At 44.2% G+C, this 14,483-nt stretch overlaps 1 protein-coding gene across 2 annotated transcripts in view; it reads left to right on the top strand.

Moving 5' to 3' along the window:
• The window catches only part of LOC133628578 (spindlin-Z-like), a 107,509-nt gene that overhangs the window by 14,266 nt on the left and 78,760 nt on the right, over positions 1-14,483 (top strand). The window lies entirely within an intron of this gene.

Below are 14,483 nucleotides of genomic sequence, written 5' to 3'. Positions count from 1 at the left end.
CCAGCTAAGGACTTTGAACTTGTCTAGTTTGGAGAGGAGGCAGCTGAGGGGTGACCTCATTGCTCTCTAGTTTCCTGAGGAGGGGAAGGGGAGAGGGAGGTGCTTGATCTCCCTGGTATCCAGTGATGGCACACATGGGAATGGCTCAAAGCTATGTCAGAAGAGGTTGGGGCTTGACATTAGGAAGCATTCATTTACCAAGAAGATGGTCAAACACTGGAACAGGCTTCATAGAGAGGTGGTTGATGCCCCAAACCTGTCAGTGTTTAAGAGGGATTTGGGCAATGCCCTTAATAACATGCTTTAACTTTTGGTCATCCCTGAATTGGTCAGACAATTGGACTAGATGATCATTGTAGATCCCTTACAACTGAAGAAGTACTTTTATTCTATTCTGCCTTTTTGTGCTATCTCTGGACTTTAAGCACCTATTATAGGGAAATAGTCTTTCACATACTTCTATTATACGGATAGGTGTATGTACAACTTATTGATGCAATTTTGAGGGTGAGTTTATTACAGCACTGGGTACGTGGGGGATCTCTCCTCCTAACATGCACACCAAGATACAAAAGAACTCTTGTTGCATACATCAAAGAAAATTTAATATTCATATTCCAAAAATTACCTGCCTACCTAGTAATGTTACAGTAAGTCAACAGAACAAAGACTCTCTAAAACTCATTTTGGAATTTTAGAAAGCAAGCATTCTTTATTTGCAGCACTTGATGCACAGGGGATAGCATGCATACTAAGTGACAAAAGCACACTCATTATATACATGAAGAAAATTAATATTCTTAAAGGTTTCTGGTGGTCATTTTGAGGTAGACTTTAACCCAGTTTGTCCATATATGGTCACAACTCAGAACTCACAACTCTGCAATTTCTGCTTTTGTAACTTAGCAGAACCAGGATGCTCAGTATTGACTGGTACCCAAATTACTTTTTAGCAGGCAGACTTGCTTATCTTGCTTCTGCAAAGTTTACACCAAGGGGTCTTTCCTTCCTTTCTTTGGATATTAACTTCCCAAAGGGGTACTTGCTTATCTATCAAAGGGGGGGTCTGTTTTTCTGACCCAGGTCTCAATTGATTAACTTGCAGCACCTGTTTCTGATAATTGGAAGTAGTTTGCCAGCTGCATTAACTTGTCCCTACCATCTTTATTCAAGCTGGCTGGTCCAAGTCATACTTGTACCTACATCTGAGGGCATCCAGGCAGCCATTGGTGTGAAAGGTTGTTTTTGTGTCATTGTGCTCAGCCTTTTTGCACTCATCAATCCGTTTCCCTTGTTGTGAGTGACCACTGGAGAATGGCACTCAGTGGCTCCATGTCCAAACTTGCCACAGTTATAGCAATTACCTTTGAATCTGCCATTGGACCTCGATATTTTGGTTGAGCTATTTGTCCATACCAATGGTCTAGAACAACATTGGTTTTTCACATGTCCCAATTTTCCGCAATTGAAACATTTTGGCTCCTAATGTCCTCTGACTTGTTGAACTAATGGTTTTAACACCGTTGCCATAGCTTCAGACAGATGTCCTGCTTTGTATTCTGATGATCCTACTTGAGAGCAGGCCTCTATCATATCTACTAAGGTTGCAGTGTACGGGAGAGTCTGCAGGACCCTTTTGCAATCAGGATCAGCATTAGTGACTGCTAAGTGCAATCCCAATTCAGATTTTACTTTGGCCTACATACCTGGTACGCAATTCAGTGCTGTTCTTAAACGGTCCAAGAATGTCATGAAAGGTTCATCGTACTTTTGTATGATGGTAGTCTACGGGGGAACTGGCACCCCCATGTAAGGGACAGCCTTAAATGCCTGCCGAGTCAATGTTTGTGTTTGTCGTAAAATGGCTTCATGTAGATGAGCCTGTACTTGGGGGTCAGCAAATTGTCCTTTGCCCAACATCATGTCAGCAGTGACAACTCTTTGTGGATCCCTCTGCTGTAACTCTAGATTTTCTACTACTATAATGTCCACTCTTTTCTCCCATTCAGATTGCCATAGTAATACCTGAGTGGGCTTCAAGAAGGTTTCCGCTAGCTTCTGGCAGTCAAACAGGGTCATTAATCCACCGGTAAAGATATGGTCTAATAATGTTTGAACTTATGGGTTGGTCACACCATATTGCATCACCATCTTTTGCCCTTTCCTGAACAACTTCCAATCCCGAGGCACCCACTGTCGTTGTGCAGGGTTGTCAGCTACTGGTATCACTGGGAAGGCTTGTGGAATAAATTCACCTTCTATCACCGCATCGTGAATAAGGCCTCGCCACTTAGTCGGATCATTGTCACCCGGCTGGGGGTCTCTGACTATTGGTGGAGGCAAAACCTTAACATCAAGGTTCGATTACTTCGTGAAGCCGGTTGAGTAATTGGTTAGCTGTTGCTTTTGGCTTTTCTATCAGTTCCTCCAAGTGGGCCAAAGTCCGTTTCATATCTTCTCCGTGCCTTATTAATTCTTCCTGTAACAACTTTCTTTGTTGATCTTCCCCTTCACTAGATGTTGGAGGTGATGATGGAAGAGGAGTATACTCAGGGACTGATGATCTTAGGGGCAATGGCAGATCCATAGTGTCATTAGCAAAGCATACCTTCCGTTCGCTGCCAGGTGCTCCCTCAGGCATGACATCAGAACAGGACGGTGCAGGACAGGGGAGTATGGGCAGGAGGGGAGGAGAAACAATATGCATGTTCGACTCCCGGATCAGTGGCCCTGATACTTGTCCCCATACCATTGCTGGTGTTTCTGGTGGTGGCCTAGGGGGTCCTGGGGGTGAGTGGGGGGGTGGGCTCACTTCCATACTTTCCTCCTCTAGAGGTGGAGCTGATGGAATTACAAAGTTATCACCTCCAAAGAATCTCCTGGTATTTTCCACTACAGGTGGAGCTGATGGTACTATAAAGTCACTATCTCCAAAAAAATCTCTTAGCATCTACTGGGAACGCAGATGGTGTGGTATACTCTGTGGTTGTATTGACCGCTGCATGGATGGTCGTAGCCTGTTTGTCCTGCAGTTTCTTTAAGATAGTATTATTGTACATAATTCAATGGAGTCCCATAAAGTACTCCCTAATCTTTCCCAATATTCTAACTCAAGTATATTCTGTGGGGAGGAGAAAAAGCCTGTGTCCTGCCCCCATTTCACCAGCCTCTGCAGTGTCTCTTTGTTGTAATTTAATCCTCTCTCAGAGGGGATATGCTGCAGGATGTCCATAGGAGACATTTCTTCTCTGCTTAAAGCATTTCCCATCTCAGTTGCTCACTTTTCAGATGTTTCCGTCACAGTGATCCTAGCATTTCTTCCGAAAGGTTTGATCCAATAAGTTTGGCGTATCATGTCGGGGGTCACCAAGTGTTGTAAGGGCACAAGTAATGCTCATCCAAAGATGTAGAGAAGTTAAGACATGCCCATACAAAGATGCACACAGGAAACGTAGTAACCAGCAAGGTTGACGCAAAGTCACCCTTCATTTGCTAGCTACTTCCTTATGTGCTTCTGCCCATATGATCACCCAGGGCTCAATTGATTAATCTGCAGCATCTGTTTCTGATAATTGGAAGCAGCTTGCCAGCTGTATTAACTTGTCTCTACCATCTTTATTCAAACTGAGGATGTATCTAGCTGGTCCAAGTCATATTCGTATCCACACTCACTTCTATCTGAACATGTCCTAGCAATACCAGTGATACCAGAGTCCAGATCATTAATGTCCCCATGTTAGAATCATAGAATGGTAGAGGTTGGAAGGGACCTTTAGAGATCATCTAGTCCAACCCCCCTGCAGAAGCAGATTCACCTAGATCAGGTCGCATAAGAACATGTCCAGGCAGGTTTTGAAGACCTCCAAGGAAGGAGACTCCACAACCCCCCCAGGCAGCCTGTTCCACTGCTCCGTCACTCTCACAGTGAAATAGTTTTTTCTTATATTTAAGTGGAACTTTTTGTGTTCCAGCTTCATCCCATTACCCCTTGTCCTGTTACTATCTACTATAGAAAAGAGGGATGTCCCAACCTCCTGACACTCACCCTTTAGATATTTATAAATGTTAATAAGATCACGTTAGTTTTAGATGCAGTGGTCCGCTTGGTTTGACTGTCCATTCTGGAGGGTGAGATGGCTTGATCCTGCTGTAGTGAACTCATGGAGTTATGTCTTTGAGTTTTACTGCAGTGTACATTATAAGAAGGGTCTAGAATTGTCATTTCCTTCAGAGGTTCATCATTCAAAGTCTTCAGGTAGACCTAGTCTCCAGGGTGATATGGATGTGTCACAACATCCAGAGTCAATGATGTACTCAAAACTACATACCTGTGAAGAGAGAACAAAACTTTCCCAAAGATATGACATATTCTTAAAATACTGATTTCCTAACACAACCTGATGTTTACCATATAAAATCTCAAATGGACTAATTAATTGAAATTCTGTTTGACCAACCTGATAGCCTTCTATGAATGCATAACCAGCTGGCTAGATGAGGGGAGAGCAGTGGATGTCATCTACCTTGACTTCAGCAAGGCTTTTGACACTGTCTCCCATAACATCCTCATCAGAAAGCTCAGACAATGTGGATTGGATGAGTGGACAGTGAGGTGGATGGAGAGCTGACTGAATGACAGAGCCCAGAGGGTGGGGATCAATGGCACAGGATCAAGTTGGAGGCCTGTGTCCAGTGGAGTTCCACAGGGATCGGTTCAGGTGCCAGTCTTGTTCAACATCTTCATCTACGACCTGGATGAGGGGACAGAGTGTACCCTCAGCAAGTTTGCTGATGACACCAAACTGAGAGGACTGGCTGATTCCCCAGAAGGCTGTGCTGCCATTCAGCGGGATCTCGACCGGCTTGAGAGTTAGGCAGAGAGTTCAACAAGGACAAGTGCAGAGTCCTGCACCTGGAAAGGAACAACCCCATGCACCAGTACAGGCTGGGGGTTGAACTGCTGAAGAGCAGCTCTGCAGAGATAGACGTGGGAGTTCTGATTGATTGATAACAAACTAAACATGAGCCATCAGTGTGCCCTCGTGGCCAAGAAGGCCAATGGCATCCTGGGATGCATCAAGAAGAGTGTGGCCAGCAGGCCAAGGGAGGTTCTTCTCCCCCTCTACTCTGCCCTGGTGAGGCCTCATCTGGAGTCCTGTGTCCAGTTCTGGGCTCCTCAGCTCAAGAGGGACAGAGAACTGTCAGAGAGAGCACCACCGGAGTGGCTCAAGGACAATCCGCACATTAGTTCTCAAAGCATGATTTCTTCACTGTTACCAGGCCGTGGCCTCTTTCAGACAGAAATTCCTCCACAGAGAAAGTGCTGGGATGAGTCCAGCGCAGAGATACCAAGATGATCAGGGGACTGGAACATCTTTCATACGAGGAAAGACTGTGGGAACTGGGACTGTTTAGTCTAGAAAAGAGAAGACAGAGGGAGGATCTTATTAACATTTATAAATATCTAAAAGGTGGGTGTCAGGAGGTTGGGACATCCCTTTTTTCTATAGTAGCTAGCAACAGGACAAGGGGTAATGGGATGAAGTTGGAACAGAAAGAGTTCCACTTAAATACAAGAAAAAAATATTTTACTGTGAGGGTGACGGAGCAGTGGAACAGGCTGCCCAGGGGGGTTGTGGAGTCTCCTTCCTTGGAGAGACCCTTTATCACTATGGCCGGAAGAGGCCGTGTCCTGAGGAAGGGACCCAATATCCACAGCTGTAACTGTGGGGAGGAACCCACGACAAAGCAGCTCATTAAACTTATGCCCAGAAGAGGCCTTGTCCCGAGAGAGGGACCCTGCAACTGCAGAAACTGCAACCGCGGTGAAGAATCCACGCCAGAGATATTCACCAAGGACTGCGTCACGTGTGAGGGAACCTGTATTGGCAGAAGCCGCAGCTGTTGGGAACAACCCACACCAGAGAAGTTTGTTAAGGACTGTGTTCCGGGGGAGGAACCCCGTGTTGGAGCAGGGGAAGAATGACAGGAGTCGTCCTCTTCTGAGAAGACAGAAGCGGCAGAGCCCATCTGTGAGAGACTGACCACATTCCCCCATTCCCTGCCCCCCTGATCCGTTGAGGGGGGAGGAGGTAGAGATATCGGGAGCAGTAAGCTGGGCACTGGAACAGGCTGCCCAAGGAGGATGTAGGATCTCCTTCCTTGAATGTCTTCAAGACCCGCCTGAGTGCGTTCCTATGTGACCTGATCTAGGTGGACCTGTTTTAGCAGGGGAGTTGGACTAGATGATCTCTAACAGTCCCTTCAAACCCTACCATTGTATGATTCTATGAATAGCAAGAAGAATCAAGCCTTCAAGCAGTGTGGCTAACCACCCCTTTAATGACCTATACCTTTAATTGTGTATACCTTGGAGAATTTGATTTAGCCAGTTATTCTTAGCTGCGTTCCTAATTGCCATATGTCATGGTTTGACATGACAGCCTTTTCTGGTATGGGGGAAGGGGCTGCAAAGATGGCTTCTGCAAGAAGTTGCTCACAACTCTCCCCAGCTCAGAAAAGGCTCACTTCTGGGGCTGAGCCAATTAGACGCCTCCACGATCACTTTTTAAGAAGAAGCCGGAAGGGGAGGTGTCTTCCTCCATCTTCTTTCTTTCTTCTGCCCCTTTTTCTTTTCTTCTGGCTGGTGGTGGTGCAAGGAGTAGGAACGGTGAGAGAAACAACCATGCGGACTCCAAGGTCAGTGATGAAAGGGAGGAGGTGTGCTGTAGCAGAGACTCCCCTGCATTCTATGGAGAGAACTGGTGAAGCTGAGATTTATTTTCATTTCTTTAAAGACCCCGAGCCAGGGACAGTGATTTTGGCCGGAGGAGGCCTTGTCCCGAAGGAGGGGCTCTTTATCACTATGGCCGGAGGAGGCCTTGTCCCGAAGGAGGGGACCTTGCAAGTGCAGAAACTGCAACCGCGGTGAAGAATCCACGTCAGAGATATTCACCAAGGACTGTGTCCCGTGGAAGGGAACCTGTATCGGCAGAAGCCGCAGCTGCTGGGAACAACCCACACCAGAGAAGTTTGTTAAGGACTGTGTTCCGGGGGAGGAACCCCGTGTTGGAGCAGGGGAAGAATGCCAGGAGTCGTCCTCATCTGAGAAGACAGAAGCGGCAGAGCCCATCTATGAGAGACTGACCACATCCCCCGTTCCCTGCCCCCCTGATCCGTTGAGGGGGGAGGAGGTAGAGATATCGGGAGCAGTGAGCTGGGCCCGGGAAGAAAGGAGGGATGGGGGAGGGAGATCTTAAAGTGCTGGTTGTAATTTTCTCATCATCCTACTCCCTTTTTGCTTTTATTCTGTTCTGTTTCTTGTAGAATAAACTTTCCTACTTTCCTCTCTAAGTCGAGTACTAGAGTCTGTTTTGCCCAGAACCATAATTGGCAGTGAGCCCTCCCTGCCCTTGTCTCAATCCACAACAATCTTGCTTATCTTTTTACTCCCATTTCGCTGGGTCCTCCGCCATCTTAACGAGGGTAGGGGTGAATGGGGGCATCGAGCGAGAGACTGTCGTGGTGCTGTTGTGCTAGCTGGGCCAAACCACGACACCATACTATCTTCTGCTATTTTTCTCATTTCATCTAGTTGTTTTTGCAAGTCATCAGTTATGCTTGGGATGTGAATGCAACAATGTTCCCAATCCAATTTTAGGAAGCCACAAACCCCATGTTCTTTGACCAAGAATAAATCTAAAGTCAGTCCATTCTGTAAAATCATTTTTGTATTGACCCGAACATGTTTATTACTTATTTGGAATCCCTTTTATGTAGCTCTTGAAAGTGTCTCTACCTGCCAGGTCAGATTTTTTTATTAATATTCTGTTTTCCAAGACCATTAGGCCTGATAACAGGAACCTTTTTTTGCTTAGGACTCTTTTTCCATGTAGGACAGAGTCCAAAATCCTCAAGTTATTTATCTAGTCAGTGAGCTTAAGTGCAGATGAGTAGTCCAATTCCTGTCTGAGGTTACCCATGCTGAATATCCTGGTGATGGAATTTCCTGTGTGCAGTTGAATTTGGAGTTTGGTGGCTTACAACTGTTTAATAGAGACAATGTGAAATTCAAGACTGATATATTACTGGTCTTGATCATGGTTGGGCACATCCAGTTAGACTTGCAATTTATCTATCACCTGCTTTCCCCAATGTATTTCCAAAATCTCTCTAATGTCCTAAGTTTTCTTCTGAGATTTGAACATTCAAGGGGAGTAGTCACATTTTCAATGTGATTCTGGGTAACGCAGAGCTCTGATAGTCCTGTTGACTTTACTCCTGATGCTGCCAGAGTAAAATGTCAGAAACCTGCATTTAATGTGCTTGATCTAGGTTGACCTGCAGGGGGGTTGGACTAGATGATCTCTAAAGGTCCCTTCCAACCCTAGCATTCTATGATTCTATGTGGGTGGACAGTGCAGCCTCAAAGCTTTACCAAACATCATTCTATTCTCTCCTGGTCTCCATGGTGTAGCATCTTGTACAACATCACTACCCTGTTGTCTATACCTGTCTTGATCATCAAGATAGCATGAAATGTTTTCCCTTTTAAATGCTTCTCTGATTTCTTCCCACTCCCTAACTCAGGATATACTGACCAATATGATGGTTGACCTGCAGAGTTAGGGATTGAGATCCAAGCAGTTATTGCTGGTCTCGGGCCAGCCAGGATCGGGGCGACGTGCTGAAACATACCAAACCCACACCAGTTTGCTGAAGGGGGAGCATTGCCAAGAGCAAGTGCTACCATACTGTATGCAAGCCCTCAATTTATTGTCAAAGTTACCTAATATCTGGTTTTGATTTTACATCCTGGCTTACATACAGGCTTTTCCTGTTTTCCACTCTCACGCTGCTGCTTCTCACACTCGCAATGGGGCATTCTGTAACATTACCTCATTTGCCAACAATCAGTCTCATACTCTGAAGGTCGGTTTACATTTTTTTTGCCAATTACCAGTTCTTTGTTCCCACAGTCATGCTAGTTAAATTATGCATTTTTACAAATAGTTGTACCAGACTCAAGATCAAATTTTCATCATTGCTTATTTCTGTCTGAGCATGTCCTGCTGATACCAGGGTGCAGATCGCTAATGTTCCCGTGTTAATCTTAGATATAACAGTCTGCTCAATTTGACTGTCCATTCTGGAGGGTGAGCTGGCTTGATCCTATTGTAGTGAATCTACAATGTTATGCCTTCAAGTTTTACCGTGGAGAACACTGTGAGCAGGATCTGGGATGGTCCTTTCCACTTTTCCTTCAGGGGTTTTTTGTTCCAAGTTCTCAGGTAGACCCAGTCTCTGGGCCGATTTGGTTGAATCGCAATGTCCAGAGTCAGTGGTGTACTCAACACTCTGAAGAGAGGACAAAACTTTCTCCAAATATATGACATATTCTCTTAAGATACTGGTTTCCTAACATTCCTGTGTTCATAATTGCTCCTATGACCTGATAAGGTTTACCATATAAAATCTCAAATGGACTTATTTTCTCCTTGAACCTTGACTGAAGAAGTACTCACAATAGCGCTAAAGGAAGTGCTTCTGGCCACTTAGTCTGGGCTTCCCGATAAATTTTACTCATTTGTCTATGAAGACTGATTCATCCTTTCTACTTTCCTGCTTGACTGAGATCTCTATGGAGTGTGCAAATCCCATTTTATGCCTATGGCCCTGGCAATACACTGAACTACTTTTGTCACAAAGTGAGGACCCCTATCTGATGAGAACCCTATTGGAGCTCCAAATCGGGGTACTATTTATTTGAGTAGAATTTTTGCCACTTTCCTAGCTTTGTTGATGCAACACGGGAAGGCCTCTGGCTATCTTGAAAAGGTATCTACAAGTCCCAAAAGATACTTGTACCCATTTTACCGTGATAATGCTAAAAAAATATTATTTACTCTTAATGGAGGTCTTCGAGGCAAATAGGGGTTATTTTGGAGGCATATTTCTCACTTCTTCACAATGCTTTTGGATATCCCTGTCATTCTTACGCTCAGGACCTGAACTTTTAAGGGTTCAATTATTGTCTCAATTCTCCAATGAGTTTCTCTATGCTTCTTGTTGATCAGTTCCCAAATGATATCTTGAGAGACTATTACTTGATTTAGGGAGGTAATCCACCATCTCTCCTGGTTCTTTTGGGCTTTTAGAAGTTCAGCTAATTTATCATCTTCTGGACTGTATTTTGGTGATAGCCTTATCTCCTGGTATATTTCTGGCATTATTAATAGCATCTGTCCTCTGCCTGCTTCCTTGGCATTCTTATCTGCCAGCTTATTTCCAATATTTACCAGAGTATCTCCAAGTTGGTGTGCTTTGCAATGCATTTTTGTCACTTGTTTTTGCAGGTTGATCTTTTGTGTAATAGCTCCTGTATCAGGGACCTGTATTTAACAGGTGAGAGTTCAAAAATCCTCTTTCTTTCCAAATGGCCCCATGAACATGCATGACCCTGAAAACAAATTTTGAATTAGTACAAATGCTATTTTCCCTTCTGAAAGCTCCAAGGCCTTCAGCAAGGCTATTAACTCTGCCTTTTGTGCTAATGTATTTGTAGGTAGGGCTTTAGCTTCTATAACCACAGGTTGTGTTACTACAACGTATCCAGATTTCCGTTCTCTTCTTTCCATAAAGCTATTACCATAAACAAATAAGTCAAATTCAGCATTTTTTAATGGAGCATCTTTCAGGTCTACTCAGCTGGAATACACTTGTTGTATAGATTGCATAAAGTCATGTACAAACTCCTCTTCCTCAGGATCTGTAGTGAGGAAAGGAGGAGGATTTAATGTTGTTGCTACTTTCAATTCAACATCATCCTATTCCAGTAAAACAGCTTGATATTTTAAGATTAGACTTGGAGATAACCAATGACCACCCTTCTGTTCCAACATGATGATAACTGCACGTGGTACAAACACATTCAATTTTTGCCTGAGTGTCAATATCTGGTCTTTTTGAATCAGGAGTAGAGTGGCAGCCACATTCCTGAGGCAGGCTGGCCATCTCTTACTAACATTGTTTGGAGAAATATCCTACTTGTCTTTTCCAGGTTCCTAACTTCTGAGTAAGCACTCCCAGGGCAATTAATAATTTTTCACGTACAAACAGTTCAAATGGTATCTCTGAAGTTGGAAGCCCTAAAGCTGGAGCTCTCAACAAAGCCTGTTTCAATTTCGAGAAAGCATCTCTACATTCCTGAGTCCATCCATACTAAAAGATCATCTCCCTGCATGCTTTGTACAGCGGTTTGGCTGTCAGACCAAAATTCATGATCCACGGGCGACACCATCTGGCCATTCCGAGGAATTCTCAGAGTTCTTGTTTTGAGGCTGTCTCGGGGATTTGGCAGATTGCTTCCTTCCTTTCGGTTCCCAGGCTGCACTGTCCCTGAGAATTGTAAATCCCAGGTAGGTAACCTCTGGCAGAGTAATCTGGACTTTCTTTGGTGACACCTTATAACGTGCTTGTCCTAAAAAGTTATAAAGGTCAATTTTCATGTTTTTAATAGTTTCCTTATTATCGACTGCTACTAGTATATCATCCAAATACTGCAACAGTGTGATCTTTTCAGTATTTTTTTCTGTTCCTATAATCCCTTGGCCAACCAATTCTGAAAAATTGCATGGATGTTTTTGAACCCTTGTGGAAACACAGTCCAGCATAATTGCATTTTTCTGCCAGTTCTAGGATTCTCCCATTCAAAAGCAAACAATTCTTGGCTATTGGTTTCAGGTAGGCTGCAGAAAAATGCATCTTTTAAATCTAGCAATGTGAACCATTAGTGAGTTTCTTGTAAAGTCATTAGGAGAACGTAAGGGTTAGCTACTGCTGGGTGGATATCTTGTACCATTTGATTGATAGATCTTAGATCCTGCACCAATCAATATTCCGCACTGATATAATTGGAGTTTTATGCTCTGGTTGACATTCTCGCAATAGACCAAAATCTAGAAATTTCTCAGTGACTGGTAGCAACCCATTCTTGGCCTCTAACTTAATTGGCTATTACTTTTGTCTTATCAGTCTGATGCCTGGTTTCAGTTTGTTTGTTACCGGTTGTGCTGCCCATGATTGCTCATGAGTTCCTGCAGGGCAGACAAGGGGAGTCTATGCTTTTTCCACTTCTCGGATCCCAGGTGATTCTTCTTCATCCTGCAACATAAACACTTGGGCCTTCAGGGATGAATCTTCAGGTATATGCACTTGACTTTTCCCTTTGTCCAAGGTAATTTCCACTTTGGGCTCAATAAGTACATCTCTCCCTAGTGAGGGCACAGAACAATCATATATATGTGTTGTGATTTGGCCCTGCTAGCAAAGAATCACCATGACAGTCTCTTGCTCGGTGCCTCCATTCACCCTCACCCTCATTAGGATGGCAGAGGCCCCAGCAAAATGGGAGTAAAAAGATAAGCAAGGTTGTTGTGGATTGAGACAAGGGCAGGGAGGGCTCGCTGCCAATTATGGTTCCGGGCAAAACAGACTCCACTACTCGACTTAGAGAGGAAAGTAGGAAAGTTTATTCTACAAGAAACAAAACGGGATAAAAGCAAAAAGGGAGTAGGATGATTGAGAAAATTACAACCAGTACTTTAAGATCTCCCTACCCCATCCCTCCTTTCTTCCCAGGCCCAACTCACTGCTCCCCATATCTCTACCTCCTCCCCCCTCATCGGCTCAGGAGGGCGGGGAATGGGGGATGTGGTCAGTCTCTCACAGATGGGCTCTGCTGCTTCTGTCTTCTCAGATGAGGACGACTCCTAGCATTCTTCCCATGCCCCGATACAGGGTCCCTTTCCCGGGACACAGTCCTTAACGAACTTCTCTGATGTGAGTTGTTCCCAGCAACTGCGGCTTCTGCCGATACAGGGTCCCTCACATGGGACGCAGTCCTTGGTGAACATCTCTGGCGTGGATTCTTTGCCACGATTGGAGTTTCTGCAGTTATAAAATCCCTCTCTCGGTACACAGCCTCCTCAGGCCCTGTGCCAGGGACAGTGACTATGGCCATTAATGAAGTGAATCTCTGCCCCTGGCTCGGGGTTCTTAGCAGAATGAGTCGCTGCCCCTGACACAGGGTCATTATCAAAATAAGTCTCTACCGCTGATGCAGGGTCTTTAAAGAAATGAAAATAAATCTCAGCTTCACCAGTCCTCTCCGTAAAATGCAGGGGAGTCTCTGCTCCAGTACACCTCCTCCTCTCTTTTTTCACTGACCTTGGAGTCCGCATGGTTGTTTCTCTCACTGTTCCTACTCCTTGCACCACCACCAGCCGTAGAAGAAGGGACAGAAGAAGGAAGAAACATGAAGAAGAAGGAGGAAGAAGCCTCCTCTTTTGGCTTCTTCTTAAAAAGTGATCGTGGAGGCGTCTAATTGGCTCAGCCCCAGAAGAGGGTCTGGCTCAGAGCTGGGGAGAGTTTCAAGCAACTTCTTACAGGAGCCATCTTTACAGCCCCTTCTCCTCTACCAGAAAAGGCTGTCATGTCAAACCATGACAATAAGAAATTGATGAGTTAACACCCACTTTTCAATTCCAAATTTAATAGAAAGGTCTGTCCTCCTTTCTCCCTGTGGCACCAATAATACTTTGTTTACTTAAACTACCTTTACAAGTATTTAACACTGAATATGTAGCTCCAGTATCTACTCAAAATCTTAAGTTCTCATTCCCCAACTTTATTGTTACCAGGGACTCCGTTGGGGATGTTTTTGAGTCTTCCTCCTGTCCCTTTCAGTTGATATCTGATATCCCTACATTAACTAGGTTAACATCTGATTCCAGATCCACCTTTTCATTCACTTTTCCAGTGTCTTCCTTTCCTACAAAAAGCACCCCGATTAGGATCTATAGGGGTATGTTTTAAGAAGTTAACCCCTAGTCTTCATCTTACTCCATTACATTCTCATTTACTGGATTCTCCTTTGGGACCATCATCTCAACATTTCCAGCATCTGCACTGTCCTTAACGTGTATTCATCACCTTCTTTGTAACAACTCATTTTCTTTCCATTAACACTCTCTTCATTCCATCAGCAACGTACACAACACCATCCTTTGTAAGGACTTTTTTTTTTTTTCTAAAGCAGTACATAAGCAAATGGTATCCCTTAATCTTCGGATGTCTTGCTTAGTAAATAGCAAATCATTTACACATTGTACATGTACAGTACAGCTCAGTACCTCTCATCTCCAAAGTTCTCAGGTGAACTCAGCTGATGCCAGCAATTGGATGTTCAGAGACAAGAGGCTGATGTCTACAAACACTGACAATTCATTATCAAAATTTTGGAGTTTTGTTCCTCCTTAATATCAACAAAGCCTCTTGCAGTCTTCCCCCTTGGCTGCTGGGGTGTTCCTCTAGTCTCTGTATACATTTATATCTCTGTTCAATTTACTCTTACCTCGTTGCAAACTTTAATCACATATATCAGATTTCTAACAATTGTTTGTCAAATTATGTCTATGGTTGTT

Source organism: Colius striatus, chromosome W, assembly GCF_028858725.1.
Source record: "Colius striatus isolate bColStr4 chromosome W, bColStr4.1.hap1, whole genome shotgun sequence".
Classification (NCBI taxonomy): Eukaryota; Metazoa; Chordata; class Aves; order Coliiformes; family Coliidae; genus Colius; species Colius striatus.
This window is presented reverse-complemented; position numbering and strand designations above follow the sequence as displayed.